At 45.8% G+C, this 16567-nt stretch overlaps 1 protein-coding gene and 1 pseudogene across 1 annotated transcript in view; one reads left to right on the top strand and one right to left on the bottom strand.

The window, feature by feature from the left end:
• NRG3 (neuregulin 3) overlaps positions 1-16567 on the bottom strand; it is a 1079313-nt gene that overhangs the window by 593282 nt on the left and 469464 nt on the right. The window lies entirely within an intron of this gene.
• LOC149859694 (uncharacterized) lies at positions 15490-16371 on the top strand (annotated as a pseudogene).

Here is a 16567-nt window from a genome sequence, read left to right as displayed (position 1 = left end):
GTCCTTGGCTCTTTGATTCAGACTTGGACTCTCTTTGTGCTCAGGATGAAGCAGGCCCCTTTATTTATTCTGTTGGGGTTTCCTCCCCCACAATTCCCATTCTGGGTTTCATGACACCTCCCCTTCACAGTAGTGGTGGACACTGTCATCACCCCTTTTCTTCAGGCAGCCCTTTTTGTTGAGGCTGCAACTCAAATGGGCCTTCTGTGGCACTGTAGCTGGACCCTCATGTGGGCAATCCTCACCACAGCTCCTTGGGGTTTCCATAACCTCTTCCCCTGGGTGTTGTTGTTGGGGGTCCTTCCCCAGGTTCTCATTCAGATCTTGGTCCTTCTCCTGCTTGGTTGTCCTTCCATTCCCTTTAGAAGGACTCTTAGTACCTTCCAATTTTGTTTCTAACTGCAAGATTTGGCTCCTCAAGGTCAAAAGTTTTGTCTCTTTCTGTTCACAATGGTGGTGCTTAACCTCCACCTGCTCTAATAACTCCTGTATCTCCTCCTAAGGAAACTGATTGTTCAGTCTGGTTAGCTCTTTCCTCAGCCCTTCTGTCTCTGGGTTGCACCTACCATCGAGCTCCCCAAACATTAGGTTGAGGATTTTTAATAAGAGTTATTTCTATATTTCAACTTTCTGTGTGGAGCCTAGGCATCCTAACCTGGACGCTTCTGAGCATTTTTACGTCAATGCCTTCAGAAGTGATATGCCTTTAAGTGATCTGTATTCTGTAGCTCTCCTCTTAACTTCTCTACAACCTCTTTTGAGAGCATAATGGTAAAGCAGAAAGCAATGTCTGCTGCATGAGAGTCTGAATTCCACCAAACTGCTGTTCTAAATTTTCCCTGGTTTTGGTAGCAGCAAACAACATTTTTTACAGGTTTCTCCACTGTCGCCAACTCTTCTACTGCTTTTTAGGACCCTTCACACAGGTCTTTATTTTCTTCTTCCAGTTGCTTTAACCATCTCCTTTAGTCCCCTGGCTTCATTCTTCATCAAGTAGACTAGGTCAGCTTTTTCCTGGAGCCTTAACTGCAGTCAGCTCACTTAAGCTGACCTTGTGAAGGAATGCTGACCTCGTGAAGGAACACCTTGAAAGGCTGGACACCTTTAAGTCAGCTGGTCCTGACAGTTTACACCCCAGAATATTCAAGAAGCTGGCTAGCATCATAACTCAGCCCCTGGCACAGATCTTCGAGAACTCCTGATGCTCTGGTGAAGTGCCCGAAGATTGGAAGAAGGCCAACATGGTGCCTATCTTCAAGAAGGGGAGGAAAGTGGATCCAGCTAACTACAGGCCCATCAGCCTGACCTCTATCCTGGGGAATGTCTTAGAAAAGATTAACAAAGAGGCCATTCTTAACAGACTGGCCAATGGCAACATCCTGAGGGATAGCCAGCATGGTTTTATTGCAGGTAGGTCATACTTGACCAATCTTATTTCCTTTTATGACCAGGTGATGTATCGCCTGGACAAGGGAGAGAAAATTGATGTTGTATATCTTGACTTTAAAAAAGCCTTCGATCTGGTATCCTGGCAAAACTGGGCAACTGCGACCTTGGGTCCACCACAATCCGCTGGCTGGGGAATTGGCTCCGTGATTGGACCCAGCTGGTGGTGGTTGATGGAAGTCAATCGTCTTGGTGCCCTGTGACCAGTGGGGTCCCCCAAGGCTCTGACCTATATTGTTCAACATCTTCATTAATGATGTGGACATTGGAGTCAGAAGTGGACTGGCCAAGTTCGCCGATGATACCAAACTCTGGGGTAAAGCATCCACACCTGAGGACAGGGGGGCAATCCAGGCTGACTTTGACAGGCTCAGGAAATGGGCGGATGAGAATCTGATGGTGTTTAACACTGAAAAATGCAAGGTTCTCCACCTTGGAAGGAAAAGCCTGCAGCACGCTTATAGGCTTAACAGTGCTACACTGGCTAGCACTATGGACAAAAGGGACTTGGGGGTCATGATGACCACAAGATGAATATGAGCCTTCAGTGTGATGCTGCGGCTAGTAGGGTGAACAAAACACTGGCTTGAATCCATAGATGCTTCTCAAGCAAATCCCAGGATGTCATTCTCCCATTGTACTCAGCCTTGGTAAGGCTGCAGCTGGAGTACCATGTCCAGTTTTGGGCTCCACAATTCAAAAAGGATGTGGAGAAGCTTGAGAGAGTCCAGAGAAGAGCCACACATATGAGCAGAGGTCAGGAAAACAGACCTTATGAAGAGAGGCTGAGAGCCATGGGGTTCTTCAGCCTGGAAAAGCGCAGGCTCAGGGGTGAGCTGATGGCCACCTATAAGTTTATAAGGGGTGTTCAACCAAGATCTGGGGGAATGTTTTTTCACCACAGTGCCCCAAGGGATTACAAGGTTGAATGGTTATAAACTCATGCAAGACCATTTCAGGCTGGACGTAAGGAAGACCTTCTTTACTGTTCAAGCCCCCAAGGTCTGGAATAACCTGCCACTGGAGGTGGTTCAGGCACCTACTTTGAATGACTTCAAGATAAATTTGGATGTTTATCTTGCTAGGATCCTATGTCCCCAGCTGATTTCTTGCCCCTGGGGCAGGGGGCTGGACTCGATGATCTTCCAAGGTCCCTTCCAGCCCTAATGTCTATGAAATCTATGCCTGTAAATCCTTATCTATTTCTGCCTCCCTTACCAGGCTGGCTTCTCAGAAGGTTTCCACAACTTTAATTCTTCCTATGAGCTGTGTGTTTTCAGCAGTGGCTTCCAGCAGCTTTCTCTTGAGTATATCAAGCTTCCCATCATGCTCCTTCTGGGACCTCTGCCATCTCTCCATGACTTCCATTGTTCCTTTGTGCATGTGCTATTGTTGCTTTCTTTGGGTATGCTGCACCTGCATCTGCTGCTGCTCCCTCTGGAATTGCTGCTGCTGCAATTGAAGCTGCTGACCCTGTTGCTGTTGCTGCAGCCCCTCCAGCAGGGCTTCTGGCTCCATACTGAAGTTCACTTTAAACTGCCTGTATTTTCCTCCACGTGCAGTAGGTTGTCCATTCACATAACACAAAGCTTTATCTCCCTGAGCTAATTTGCCCCCACAGGACACAACATACATCATTAAATCACCAAACAATACATAAACAATAAAGGGTTAAGTCATACCCTGCAGTCTTTTCCCAGGCCATGGGAGAGCACTCCAGCTTGATGCTGCCACCTCTGGCCTCACAGCTTCTCCTTCTCCCTCTCTCACTTGGAAGCTTTTAATTTCCTGTTGGCCAGCCAATTTTCCTCCTCAGATGACCCAATGATTCTAGGCAGGCCTGCAATAATATGCTTATCACCTGTGACTAGGCTGAAACCCCTGAAAGCATGCAGCCTGCTGTACATAGGTTTTTAGATAAAACACAATAGCCAAAATACATAATATAGCCCATGTTAGAAGAACTGAAAAACAAAAGTTCAGCTATAAGAATCTATTATGCTATAATTGATATTATAATTAACAATAATGATGAAAATATTAATAAACTAGTCAATATCCAAACATGTGGTAAAAATTAACTCGGTCCTATACTTTCGCCTTTTTTCATTATCCTCTAGAGGCCCCTTTGGATCTTTTCACATACAATTTAATATATAAAATATATATGGTTGGTATATACACACATGCACACACACACATTTAAATATATAAATATAAGGTTGGTTCAATATCTGTTATGGGAAAAACATATTAAAAGTAATAAAGGGGAAATGTATCTCATACTGAAAATTGGCCATAAAAAAATGCTGCTAATAAGCATCAGTGTCACAACTCTAACTCACACCTGTGTGACATCTCAGAAAAATGAATAATCTTACAGCTGCTAAGTAGCTTTCTATCTTTATGTGCTGATATTTACAAAATTAAATAAATTTGCTGTTATCTACACTAGAAATATGTTGATATTAAAAATTGCATCTTCATAATCATCTTCAATTTAGAATTCTGAATTTCAGACAGGGTTAGTTTGGGGGAGGGTTTGTTTATTTTTTTTGGTTAATTTTTGGTTTCCATTTCTGTTATATTCTGCCAGCTATCCAATAAAGTCACTGCAATCGCAACTTTAGAAAAAATTAACAATTTAATATAAAGTTAGGAAATAGTCTGGGAAGTCCAATCAACACCACCAAACATTTTCATGTGCCTCTGCTCTTAAAAGAGCAAAAGTCAAGACTATACTATCACTATCCACAAGTCAGCTGGGGGCAGATTAGAAAAGAGATAGTAAATCACTTGGATATCCAAATCAATGAGATGTGTGGCTAATTAATTTGCTTTTGAAAGATTTCTGCTAACTTGTATTTTAGCATGTATCAAGTATAGTGCTACTTGCTCTGATATACCGATAAGATCTAAAGATAAAAAGCTCTTTAAAGAGGATAAATATTCATATTGATATCATTACCATCCAAATTGAACATGATCTTCAAAATACAATATGCCTAACACCCTTTAAAAACTGGAGGTGTGTTCAGCTTGACAAGATTGACATGTTTGCCATCAGTGAACTTGTTCTCCCTCCTTTTAGATAATGGTTTTGCCTTCAGAGAAAAGCATTTTTCTTGAGTTAAACAACACAAGGATCTATTGGATTTCTAGAAGATTAATTACCAGAATACATGGATGGATAGCCTAAAAAATATTCTATATTGAGTTTTCCTACCAATAAATAAAAAATATATGAAGACTCTATCAGTTATTTGTTATACGTTATAGAGAGTTATTCCATATGCTAGCTGACAAGTTTCATATGAGCTGAAGTGTTAATTACTCTTCACTACTTATGGAGAGAGCTGAATAACATTACTATGTCAGAAATGATGAAGAAAAATGGTAGAAATGCCTTGCAATGTAGAACTCAGCTCATCTTATTAAAGATACAATGCTCTCAAGGATGCCCTTCTCAGTTTAGTATAATAGTATGTTCTTTAGAACGGGCAGTGGGTACCTTCACTTGACCTTTAATTTCACCTCTATTAGATGGTGACTGATATTTGCCTTTTACTCCGTACAGCAAGATAGCTCTCAAAAAATGTCTAAAAGAGTTTTCAGTAACATCAAAACTCATTTATTTGAGAGGAAATAATCAGTATAGAGTATAGAGTTAATCATTCTGCCTGAATTTCAAAAGAAAATAATTACTTATTCTTATCCATAATGACAGTCTATTTATTAGGATCACTTTTCTAATTGTACTTCATATGTATATCATTCTTAAGCTTTCTTATACTTCTTGTATATCACAGAAATCGCCCTTTGCAAATGCTACTTATTTCTATTTCACCTTATTATTGGGTGCTGCTCTAAAAAAAGTGATCAGGAACAGGATCTCATAAACGCAAACTATTATCAGTGTTTTTATCTTTTTAAATGTCCACTTTTTAAATGGATGCTTAACATTGTGGTGGTTGTTTTCCCCTCTATGGAAAAGTCAAAGCATACTAGGAATGCATACCTTCTTTCAGCAATTGTTTTTCATCTGATGGAATTTTTTTCACATACCCCCACTCCATGAACACATGCTACATACATGTTCATGCGGTCTGGGCATTACAGAAGCTGGAAGAATAGATTCTACCATAGGTTTACAAAGGAAGCTAGCAAGTTGAAGGCACTATGCAGTCCTAAACCTAGAGCTGGCCAAATCCCAGGTTTTCCAGTTCATTGGATTTTTTTTTATGTTGCCTTTTTGTTTTTATTTGGTTTTGACCTGCTCTGCCATGCTCTGTCTCTGCTGCTGTATTCACAGCAACTAAAATACAATATTATTCTGGGTCCTCTGTAAATAGAAAACACAGCAACATTCCTACTGCCCACTTGCATCAACAAGAAGCACCGTAATTTTGATCTCATTATCACAGATATTTGTTACCATAGAGAAATGGAACAAATGCTTGTCAGTTTCTCCAGTGACTTCAGTAGGGCCAGAATTTCATACTCAGTATTTCACTGCTTCAATTCCAAAGCTCCTATACATGGAACTAACTCTGCATGGTCAAACAGCCTTGACATTTGGTATTTAAAGCGATGTTTTAATTTTACTTGATGTTTTAGGATATTCTATATAAGTGGACAGGTTCATGAGGATATTTTGTTGTTGTTGTTGCTTATTTGCTTGTCTCTTTGGCTTACATCTCTGAGTTCTAAAAGAATTGCCAGATGCTTAATTTGGTCCTGTTGATTAGATAAATGGCAGTGCTGTCACTAAGACCACAGAGAGATGGTTAAAAAAAGACATACTACTATTTTTCCAAGAATGGGTATTACTTGAACAAACACTGCAGTATGGAGATAACACTTCTAGCTTTGAGTCCATTCAGCACAACTTCCCTTTATCATGGATAGATTAATATCTCATTGATACATGTTCTGCCAGCACAGCTGTAATGCTACATTCTTCCACTGTTCAGTAATATAAACTGATTTAGTGCCTTTAGCTTGAAAGCTATTGCAACAAACAGTGATTTATAAAATAAATGGGCCATTGTCTTAAATAAGTTAAAAATTATACTCCGAGAAATACAGTTAGGTAAAGTTTTAATGCTTTTCACACTGTTCTCTGGTTAGCAAGACATGTGGACAGAGAAACAGTTTACCACAAAAAGTAGCAACAGGAATTTATGATCAGCATTCCCCTATACATAATTTTCTTTTCTGAAAAAAATGTTTTTGATAGCATTTGAATACTAAAAGTCTCCATTTTAAGTAACTGCTTTACCCAAGGAAGTGTTCAATTATTTGTTCTAATTACAATATTTGTGTTGATTTGTAAACTCATTCAACAGAAAGGAACCCCTACTTTTTGCTCCAGATCATCTTTAAAAAGGAATTTATAGCCTTAAACTCTTCCCTGAACCCTACCCTTCATCCTATAAGTACAGATGGAGCTGGTATTTCTGCCTATAGTTAGGAGTGGCTACCCCATTTTCAGTTGTTTATAGCTTTACCAAACTTTAACTCTTTGGGGGCTGAAATTTTCCCTGCTGGGGATCTGTCTCAGAGTGAACATTTTGGAAATATTCCAGGAATGTTCCAGCTAAATACAGAACAAGGTCAAAGCTACAGATCAGCAGAGCTCAAGGGGGACAGGATTAAATGGTTGTGATGTATAGAAATAAAAGGGCTTTGGGAGATATCTGGCTAGAGGAAGAGTGCATAGGAGCTTTGGGGCCAACGGGAGTGGAAGACTGGGGTAGGAGCCACACTGTTAGGTTGTGTATGAAAGCAGGGGTTTGGTGCTGGAGGCCAAAGGTGAGGTAGACAGAAATTGGGAACACCAGAATCCAAACAGGAAGATGGATAGGAGGAGAGTGGAACTAGGGTAAGAGTCTGTAAGCACTAGATACACTCCCCTAAGTAACTTGGATTTGAACTTAAAGTATTAACATCTCTGCCTCCTCTTGCCCTCAACAAATACCTATGAAAATCACTGCTACAGTATAACATCTCCCTTCTCATGACTAGCTCATACAGAAAATAAACAGGTTAGTATTTCTACCAGTTATGTCATTAGAATGAGCAGGAGAAGGGTCTGTTGTGGGTCTAAAGATCCATTCCTACTGATGATCCATGTCAGAGAACACACACTGTTTGCAAAGACAAGCATTCGAAAGTTAGGAGATTCCTGAATTAAGATAATCTGTGAAACCTTTGTCCATATACATTACAATTCAGTCTAAATACTTTATCACCTACTTTATTTTTACCCCTGCCTAATTCAATGTACAGAACAGATAATGCTCTGGGAAGACATCAAAATGATACAGTGCTTGTAGAATTCCTGTTCATTCGGTGAAGAAGCTGGAAGGTGTATAATGAAATAATGCATTGAGGTCTCAAAGGAAAAAAAAAAGATGGTCTCAATAATTAAGGAGGTTGAATGTCCTGGAATCTCTCTGCTTATGCCATAGAATTTTTACACACTGACGGACAAGTTGCTTACACCAAAATGGTCACGGGGTGTTTTGTCGCTATAGAGTTAAGACAATTTATGTATATTTGATTAGTCCTTCCCACTCACTTTAAGCCCAGAGAGAGCAACTGCACTAGAACAAAACAAACCAAACAGAAAAACCCAGCAGTTGAGCTGCCATGTCCACAATGGTGTTGCCACTCACAGAGATATGGTACTTCTGGGAGTATATGCCTGTGAGCATATGCCCACATATGAACTGTGAGAGAACTAGCCTTGTTGGATACATGAGAGGACACATTTAAATGCATAGATAGGAAAGATGTGAAAACAGTGGTGTTTACCATGGCACGGTACCTGAAAAACATTTCCCCCCTTGAAAAACCTTCAAAGTTATCCAATAATTAAATGTTAGGGAAAACAAACAAAAATGTTGTATTTAATACAAATTCAGGCTGCCTTATGTGACTATTATAATACTTTTCTCAAAGTAAAGATCTGGCAAATGGAACAGCTTTGTGTCACTAGAAAACATCCATTTCTCTATACTTATACCACTGCATTTATGGAAAAAGGGAAAAAATAGAAACAAACAAATAAACCACCCCAAAAATCACTGTCACACAACTATTTAATCCTGACAGGTTTGAACTTACTTGGCATAAGGAACACAATGTTGGTATACCTTAAAGACTTCCAGGACTTTTAAATATATATATTTTTATTATTTAGGTTTAAAAGATGTTATATAAAATATCAAAACATCTACCTGTATATATAAAAATCAGTGAACTAGAAGATGAAGTCTAGTAGCATTTCATATTTATCAATGGAAGTTAACATCAAGATACACTGAAGTTACTAGCATGCATGGCTCCGCGTAAATTGTTCAGCCACCCGAACCATTTCTGAAATCCGAACAATACTTCAGTTCCAAAAATGAATGCTCATTACACAGCCATATGTTTCAGTGATTAAAGATATTGAATCACACAAGACTCATGAAGGACAGAAACTGCTTACCATATGAAGCTGGTAGCTCTGCTGCTAGGTAGTTGGGACCAGATGTTCAAAGGGATTTCAGTCCCTAAACAGTTGGGTAGGTGCATCAGTCTGTCAGGTAGATTCTACTGATGTTTTCAAAGCTGTAGCTAAGGCATTATTTTGCCTAAATGCTATAAGAATCCAGTGTGTGGCATCTTCTAATACAGGTTGAGGATTTTCAGTGCGACAGGCATTTCCTATTAGGCGGTATTCTAGCCTTCATACAATTTACAGCTCTGAGGGTGGGTGGGAAGAGACTTAAGGATTCAGGGAGAAATAATAGGGGACATGAATAACAGGGAACTCTGCTTTTGAGCTCTGCTGCTCTGGGACTCCCTGATTCTAGCTCTAATTACACAGCACAATTATTTTGACTGAGGCCCCTCTCATTCAGCCCACTTCAATTTTCTTTATATTTCTGGGTTGTTACTTTCCTAGATCAAAATAAACCATTATATATAAAGAATAAAAACATATACTATTTTAAATGGAAATAGAGAAATGTAGAAAATGGAACTGAAGATATCTGCTGGGAGTAGGAACAAGTTTATGCGACCTAAGTATGTCATCAGCTCTATTATTTATTCTGGTTGCCAGGTCATCTGCTCCTAAACCCAACTATGCCCGCTCAATCTGAACTTCCGCTTTCTACACTGTAAAATCATCTCTGCAGACAAGCAGGGCTGTGAACCCACTTCTTTTTTTCTTTCTTTCTTTCCCTCGAGCGAGGCTTTCCCTGCGTTACCAGTCACCCCAGCCGTGGCCGACGATCTGGCCGGAGGCCCTGGCACCCTGCTGACGCTCCCTGTGCCTCCTGACAGTGACACGGGTTGTTCTTTTGCTTCTCTGTTGCGTAGAGGTTTACACGCCTGGGTGATCCACGTCCGCCACGCCCAAATGCTGGCGGGCTGCCCCGACACACCGTGGCAATGGCGCCTGGGGCCGCCAGGTTCCCCACCGGCCCACCCGGCGTGGCGCACATTGTATAAGCCGCCAAGCGCCAAGAAGACTGGCGACCTGCAGTGGCGGTTGCTGCATGGCATCCTAGCCACCGGCACGTTTGCGTCCCACTTGGACCCAGCCGCCTCGACAGCCTGCCCTTTCTGCCCGGGGGATGTCGAGGAGACCCTTTTTCACGCTTTCCTGGACTGCCCCCGCCTGCAGCCGCTCTTTGTCACCCTCAGCCTGCTGCTGCAGGCTCTGGGCAGGAGCTTTTCGGAGACCACCTACGTGTGCTCCTGCCCGTACCGGGCGGCTGAGAGGGGCCCCGTCTGCCTGGCCAACTTCGTGCTGGGTCAGGCCAAGTTGGCCGTCCTCAAGAGCCGCCGGAACCGGCTGGCCGGGACCGGCTCAGATGACGCCCTGCGGCTCTTCCGCCTCCTGGTGCGGGCGCGCCTCTCGCTGGAGTTCGAGCACGCTGTGCTCCGGCGGGCGGTGCCCGCCTTTGAGGCGCGCTGGGCCCTAGAGGGCGCGCTGTGCCGGGTGGAGGACGGCCGTCTCAAATACGCGCTCTGATGTCATGACCGGTCTGGGCGACCGGGCTGGCTCGGGGTCGAACTGCGACTTCCAGCTCTGCCGCGTCCTGGGCCCTCGCCAGGCTGCCTTTTTGCTCTCTTTTGGGTGGAAGTTGAAGGCTTTGGGACGTGTATGAGGGGATGGAGCAGGGTCTGAATTGGTTAGGACTGTGTGGCCGGCACGCCGACCGTGTAGCATGTGAGACACGACGTGAAATGCAGCGAAGGTGTCTGTCACGGTGTGATGTGTGGGTGGTTTGGTTGGCCCAGGGTTTTTTCTTTTGGCCCGGGATTTGGGGTGCGTGGGACGCACTTTTGCGGACGGGCTGTGGCTCGGATCTCCTTGTAATACTTGGGTGGGCATGAATTCCCTTGCCCAATTTGGGTTCTGGATCCGAGGACAAAGAGACTTGTCCGATCTCGTTTTTGGGTTGGTAGTAAGTTGTTGGTGCTTTCGCTTGCAAGCGGCCACCATTGTTTGTACCCCTGAGCCCCTGAATAAAGTATTTAAAAAGTCAAAGTCAAAGTCTTTCTTTCTTTCTTTCAAGATGGCCACTGACAGGAGCTCTGAGAGCTTCTCTCTGTTTTGTGAGCCTTTCCCCTTGTTTTGTTTTCCCTCCCTTAGACAGTCTGACCTCTTTCTCACAGTAGTCCCCCACTTTTCATTACTTTTCCCTGCCTTGTTTTCCCCATGTCCCAGCCCTTCTTCCTGCAGTCACCCTCTTCCCCTTCCTCAGGGTTTTTTTTCTTTATTTTTCATTCCCTCCCTTCCTTTCCCTGCCACATTGCTTAACCTTCTCTCTCCTCTCCCTGGGGTTGGTTAGTTAGTTAGTTTCTTTCTAGCTTCTTCGTTCCCTGCTGGCAGAGGGTTGCCCATCCCTCACCTCTCTTGTTCCTTTCATGGTTAACCCTTTTTTTTGTTGGAATGGCTGGTGGCAGCTCCCAGAAGTTCACTACTGGGGCTTCAGCCCCTCTGGACCAGAGCTTCAGTCTCCGGCTTCATGCCCCTCCCTCTAAGGGTTGTAAAGGAGTGTACTGCTGCTGTGGGGGCACTCATAGGCTGTAACCATGTCCTGTATGCTGCTTGAGTGAGTTCAGTCCCCATCATCTTCCTCAGCTACCCTGCTTTAGGGAATGAGGATTTGGTAGCAGGGGTGTTTTTTGCCTTGCAACACCTCTAGACATACCGGTGATTCATGTGGTAGCCTTGAACATGCCTCCATTTCTCTCGGACGATGATCTCACTAACCGCCTGTGCCCTTATGGCACTGTAACAGGGCATATCCATAGACTGCTGCTTGGCAGCAAGGTGCCTGAGCTGGGACTTTGATACTGCCTTTGAGGATGAGTCAACAGAAGTCCTCCCTCAGGGAGTAGCACCCCCTGAGTCATCTAAAGTGCCCCCCTCAATAAGAAGCATCTCTACCTGGGAGGCAGAACCTGTTCCTGCTCCTGAGGAACCTCCCTGTCCTGGATACTCTGTTGAACACTTCACAGAGTTTCTAGATCAGACCAAGCACCACCAGAGGTTTGCGCAGCATATACGCAAATGGTTCCCAGACCCTGAGACACTTGTGGTGTCCACTGAGGCCACAGCAGTGACGCTGCACTCCAGTCCAGAGATGCAGCATTATAGCTTTCACCTTAACAAGCTTGCAGGTGATGTTGGGCACTTGTTACAAGACATTCCAGCTGGGGAGTTGTAGGCCTGGTCTTTTCCTGTTCTGCATTTTTGCTCCTCTCTGTTGGCTCTCCCTCTGTGTTTTTGGCCTTGCCTGTCCCCGCTTCTATGCCTTCACACATGGCTGCCATAACATTTGGCTCTCTTAATGCCAATGGCTGAAGAGACCCTGTGAAGTAGACACCACTCTTTGATCTTCTGTGCCACAAAAGGCTGGACATTGCCTTTCTGCAGAAAACACACACCGATGCAGCCAATCAAGTTGACTGGCATGCTGCCTGGAAGAGCCACAATTTCTTCAGTCATGGCACCTCCCTCAGCACAGGGGTCATGCTCCTTCTGTTACCACAGCTGATGCCGGACTCAGAGGTAGCCCAACAGGTTGTCCCTGTCTGCCTGCTCACCATTTGCATTCAGTTTGTGCAACTTTGCCTCCTCCTTATTAACATCTATGCTCCCACTGCTGGACAAGAACAGACCACCCTCTTTGAGACCCTGACTGACTTTTTACAGAGTGCTGCTGGTTGTGATGACCTTGTCCTCCTGGGCAGGAACTTTAGTTGCACAGTTGATGCAGGTCCTGGCCAGAATCGGCTAGGGCCCCATCCATCCTCAGCCCAGAAACTATGGACAGCTTTAGAAGCAGCAGATCTTGTTGATGTCTGGCGCCATCTCCATGTTGATGCAAGACAGTATACCTGGCTGAAGGTAACCACCAGTGGGCTCTCCATGGCACAACTTGACCACCTGTATGTCGCCAGGCACCACCTACTGCTCCTGTGCAGCAGCCACATTACCCCAGCAGGACTGTCAGATCATAGCCTGCTTTCCTGTGTGCCAAGCCTTCCTGGCAGGATGCATTCCTGAGCACTCTACTGGTGCCTCAACACTAGTCTTGTGCAGGATGCTCACTTCTGTGACTGCTTTTCTCACTTCTGGCAAACATGGGAGGACATGGGAGGCTGCAAGAGCCACTTTCCCCTCCTGTAAGCAGTGGTGGGATGTGGGAAAGGTGCACATTAGAGTTTTCTGTCAGCAGTACATGAAGTTGGCTACAAGTGAGCTTCACCACCTTGTTCAGTAGTTGAAGGAGGATGCAGTGCAGCTTGAGATGGCCCTGCATGATGCTGGTGGTGATGCGGGCCTGCTCAAGAGTCTTAAGCTCTGCAAGGAACATCGGCAGGAGTTGGCAGAGAGTATCTCCCAGGGTGCAAGAGTCCATGCCTGCTGCCAAGAACTGGCAGAGACTGACACCCTGACTTCTTTTTCAGCTTTGAGAAACAACAAGCTGCACAGAAGGTCATTGACCATCTTAAGACCCCAGATGGCCACTCACAGATCCTGTTGAGATCTGATGCCATGCTATCGCCTTCTACCAGAAACTGTTTTCAGCCAAACTGACTTGCCTAGAGTGTGCTAGGCACTTACATGATGGCTTCCTTAGGCTTTTCTCATCAGAGGCTGACCATCTTGAGCGAGAACGTTCTTTGGAGGAACTCACAGCTGCCATCGAGGACCTCACCTCGGGCAAAGCCCCTGGCATCGATGGGTTCCCAGCTGGGTTTTATAAGATGTTCTGGCCTCTCCTTGGCCCCTGCTGCCTGTGCATCTTTCATGAGAGTCTTTTGGATCTGACAATGCCAACCAGCTATCACCAAGCAGTCCTCACCCTGCTGCCTAAGAAAGGAGACCTTGGCTGCATCAAGAACTGGTGACCAGTGTCGTTTGTGTGCACCAGTTACAAGATCCTGGCCAAGGTTCTGGCGAAGTGGCTGTGCACCATTATAACTTCCAACATCAGCCCATAGCAGAGCTACTGTGTGCTGGGTAGAACCATCCAGGACAATCTGTTCCTGCTTTGAGAGCTGCTGATGGCTGCTGACCTCTTCGGCCTCAACATCAGGCTTGTCTCCTTGGACCAGGAGAAAGCCTTTGATTGGGTCGGCCACGACTACCTGTTTCAGACCCTTGAGGCCTTCGGCTTTGGGCCTGTCTTCACCTCTGCCCTTTGGATCCTGTATCAGGACATTTTGAATATCCTGAAGGTGAATGGCACACTCTGCACCCTGTTCCCAGCCTGCAGGGGCATCCACCAGGGCTTCCCTCTGTTGGGAATCTTGTATGCCTTGTCCATCGAGCCTATACTCCACACACTGCAGTGGTACCTGACCAGACTGACTCTTCCATCTGCCTCCATCTCAGTGGACTGCCTGTTGGTCAGGCTGACAGCATATGCAGATGATATGACTGTCCTCATCAACACCCAAGGTAACATACAGTCCTTGGTCACCTGTCAAGAAGCCTATGAGCGTACCTCTTTAGCTCATGTGAACTAAACCAAAAGCAACACCTTCCTTCTTGGTCCCTGGGTCAGCTCCCTCCCCGGGGATCTTGCCTAGCGTTGGGAGGGCCTCAAGACCTTGGGAGTGTTCCTCAAGCCATCGGTCTTCTCTGCATGGAACTGGGAGGACCTTGGTGCCAAGGTGGAGGCACACCTGCAGGAAAACTGCCTGTTTTCCTGGTTGTGGATAGTAACCTCCATGGTGGGCCTTCCACTTTACTAGCTTGCTCCATGTCTCCTGACAGTGGTAGTAGGCTTCGCTACAACATGCTCCCTCAGAAGGCCCTGTATTTGTGGGTGATTCAGGTCTGCCGCGCTCGCACTGGTATCTACCCAGCCTCTGCTACCATGGGCAGATCCTTATCGTTAACAACCTGGCAGCTGCGGCGTTATGGCACCATTGCACTGTGTTGGAACCCTTGACGGACCTGCTCGAGAAGCTCCAGTGACTGCTTGTGGACTTCTTTTGGGATGGGTGTCACTGGCTCCCCTGAGCCATTCTTTATTTGCTGGTGGCTGAGGGGGGCCAGGACTTAGTTGACCTGGTAGGCAAGGGGGCAGGCTTCCACCTGCAGGCCCTCCAAAGGCTCCTCTACTGCAAAGACCCCCTCCCCTGGTGGCTGCTAGCTAATTTGTTTTCACATTGAGTGGGGGAACTTGGTTTTGACTAGGAGCTGTTCCTTCTACAGCTGTTCTTTTTAGATCCCATCCTCCTGGACTGGGTGTCCTCCCACCCTTCTATCAAAGCATGGCGCAGTACTGGAGAGCTGCCTTCTGCCTCCTGCCCCAAGCCAGGCATCTACGGTTTCTGCAGTTACTGCAGAAGCTCCTATTCCATAACCCATCCTTGCAGCACAGTCTTCCAAGCCTCGCCTCTAGCAGCCTTGTCGACTCTCCCATCCAGTCACATACCATCCAGTTGGGACACCTCTTCAACATGATGCAGTCAGACTGGTTGTCAGCTGAGGGTCTGGCCACCCACTTGGGCATGCACTCAGTCTGCTGTGCTGCTCACTTCTTAAGGGATGTGCAGGCCATTCTCCCAGAGGATGTGGGAGAGGAGCACCTCTGAACATGGAGAGCCCTCCCTGCTGGGGATGTCCTGAGTGAGCCCTTTCCACCACTGCCTGTTTTCCTGGTTGTGGATAGTAACCTGCATGGTGGGCCTTCCACTTTACTGGCTTGCTCCATGTCTCCTGACAGTGGTACTGGGATCCGCTGCAACGCGCTCCCTCAGAAGGCCCTGTATTTGTGGGTGATTCAGGTCTGCCACGCTCGTGTCCTTGACACTCAGCTTGACATGGTGTGGTGGAGGCACATAGCAACACTGGCACTCGCGCCAACCTGCCCCATCTCCAAAAAGATTGGTGACCTCCAGTGGTGCTTGCTACTTGGGAAACTAGGCACCAGCTCTCTTGTCCACCACATGGACCCGGCTGCCTCAGCGGCCTGTCCATTTTGTCCAGGGAGAGTGGAGGAGGATCTTAACCATGCCTTCCTTGGATGCCTCCAGCTGTCACAGCTGTTTGCTGCTCTTAACACTTTGCTTGAGGCACTAAGTTTGGACCTCTCAGAGGCCACCTATTTGTTTTCCTTTCTGTACCAGGCAGCCAATGGGGGTATCATCTGCTGGGCCAACTTCTTACTTGGCCAGGCTAGGATGGCCACCCTCAAGAGCCACAGGAACCAGCTGGCTGGGGCCAGCTCAGATGACACCCTGCAGCTCTTCCAGTTTTTGGTGTGGACACACCTGTCGCTGGAATTTGAGCACGTTGTCCTCCAGCAGATGGTGCCCGCCTTCCAGACATTTCAGGCAATTCAGGGGGTGCTCTGTAGTGTCAAGGGTGGCCATTTAGTCCTTCCACTGTGACACTGCTAGCTTCCTTCCTGGCATACCACCAGGGGTCTCAGCAGGCTGATGTTGTACTAGATATTTCTGTTTTAAGACTGTGAGGGCAGGGCTGGCAGGCCATATCCCTAGGCTCTATCTGTTGTACCTGGGCTCCTGCATGGGCAGTGTTTTATTAATTTGGTGGGGTGTTTCCCACTTTTCCCCTTAATAAACC

Source organism: Crocodylus siamensis, chromosome 7 (assembly GCF_052110815.1).
Source record: "Crocodylus siamensis isolate JL-2025a chromosome 7, ASM5211081v1, whole genome shotgun sequence".
Classification (NCBI taxonomy): Eukaryota; Metazoa; Chordata; order Crocodylia; family Crocodylidae; genus Crocodylus; species Crocodylus siamensis.
The sequence above is the reverse complement of the archived record's forward strand: the minus strand, read 5'-3'. Positions and strand labels throughout refer to the sequence as shown.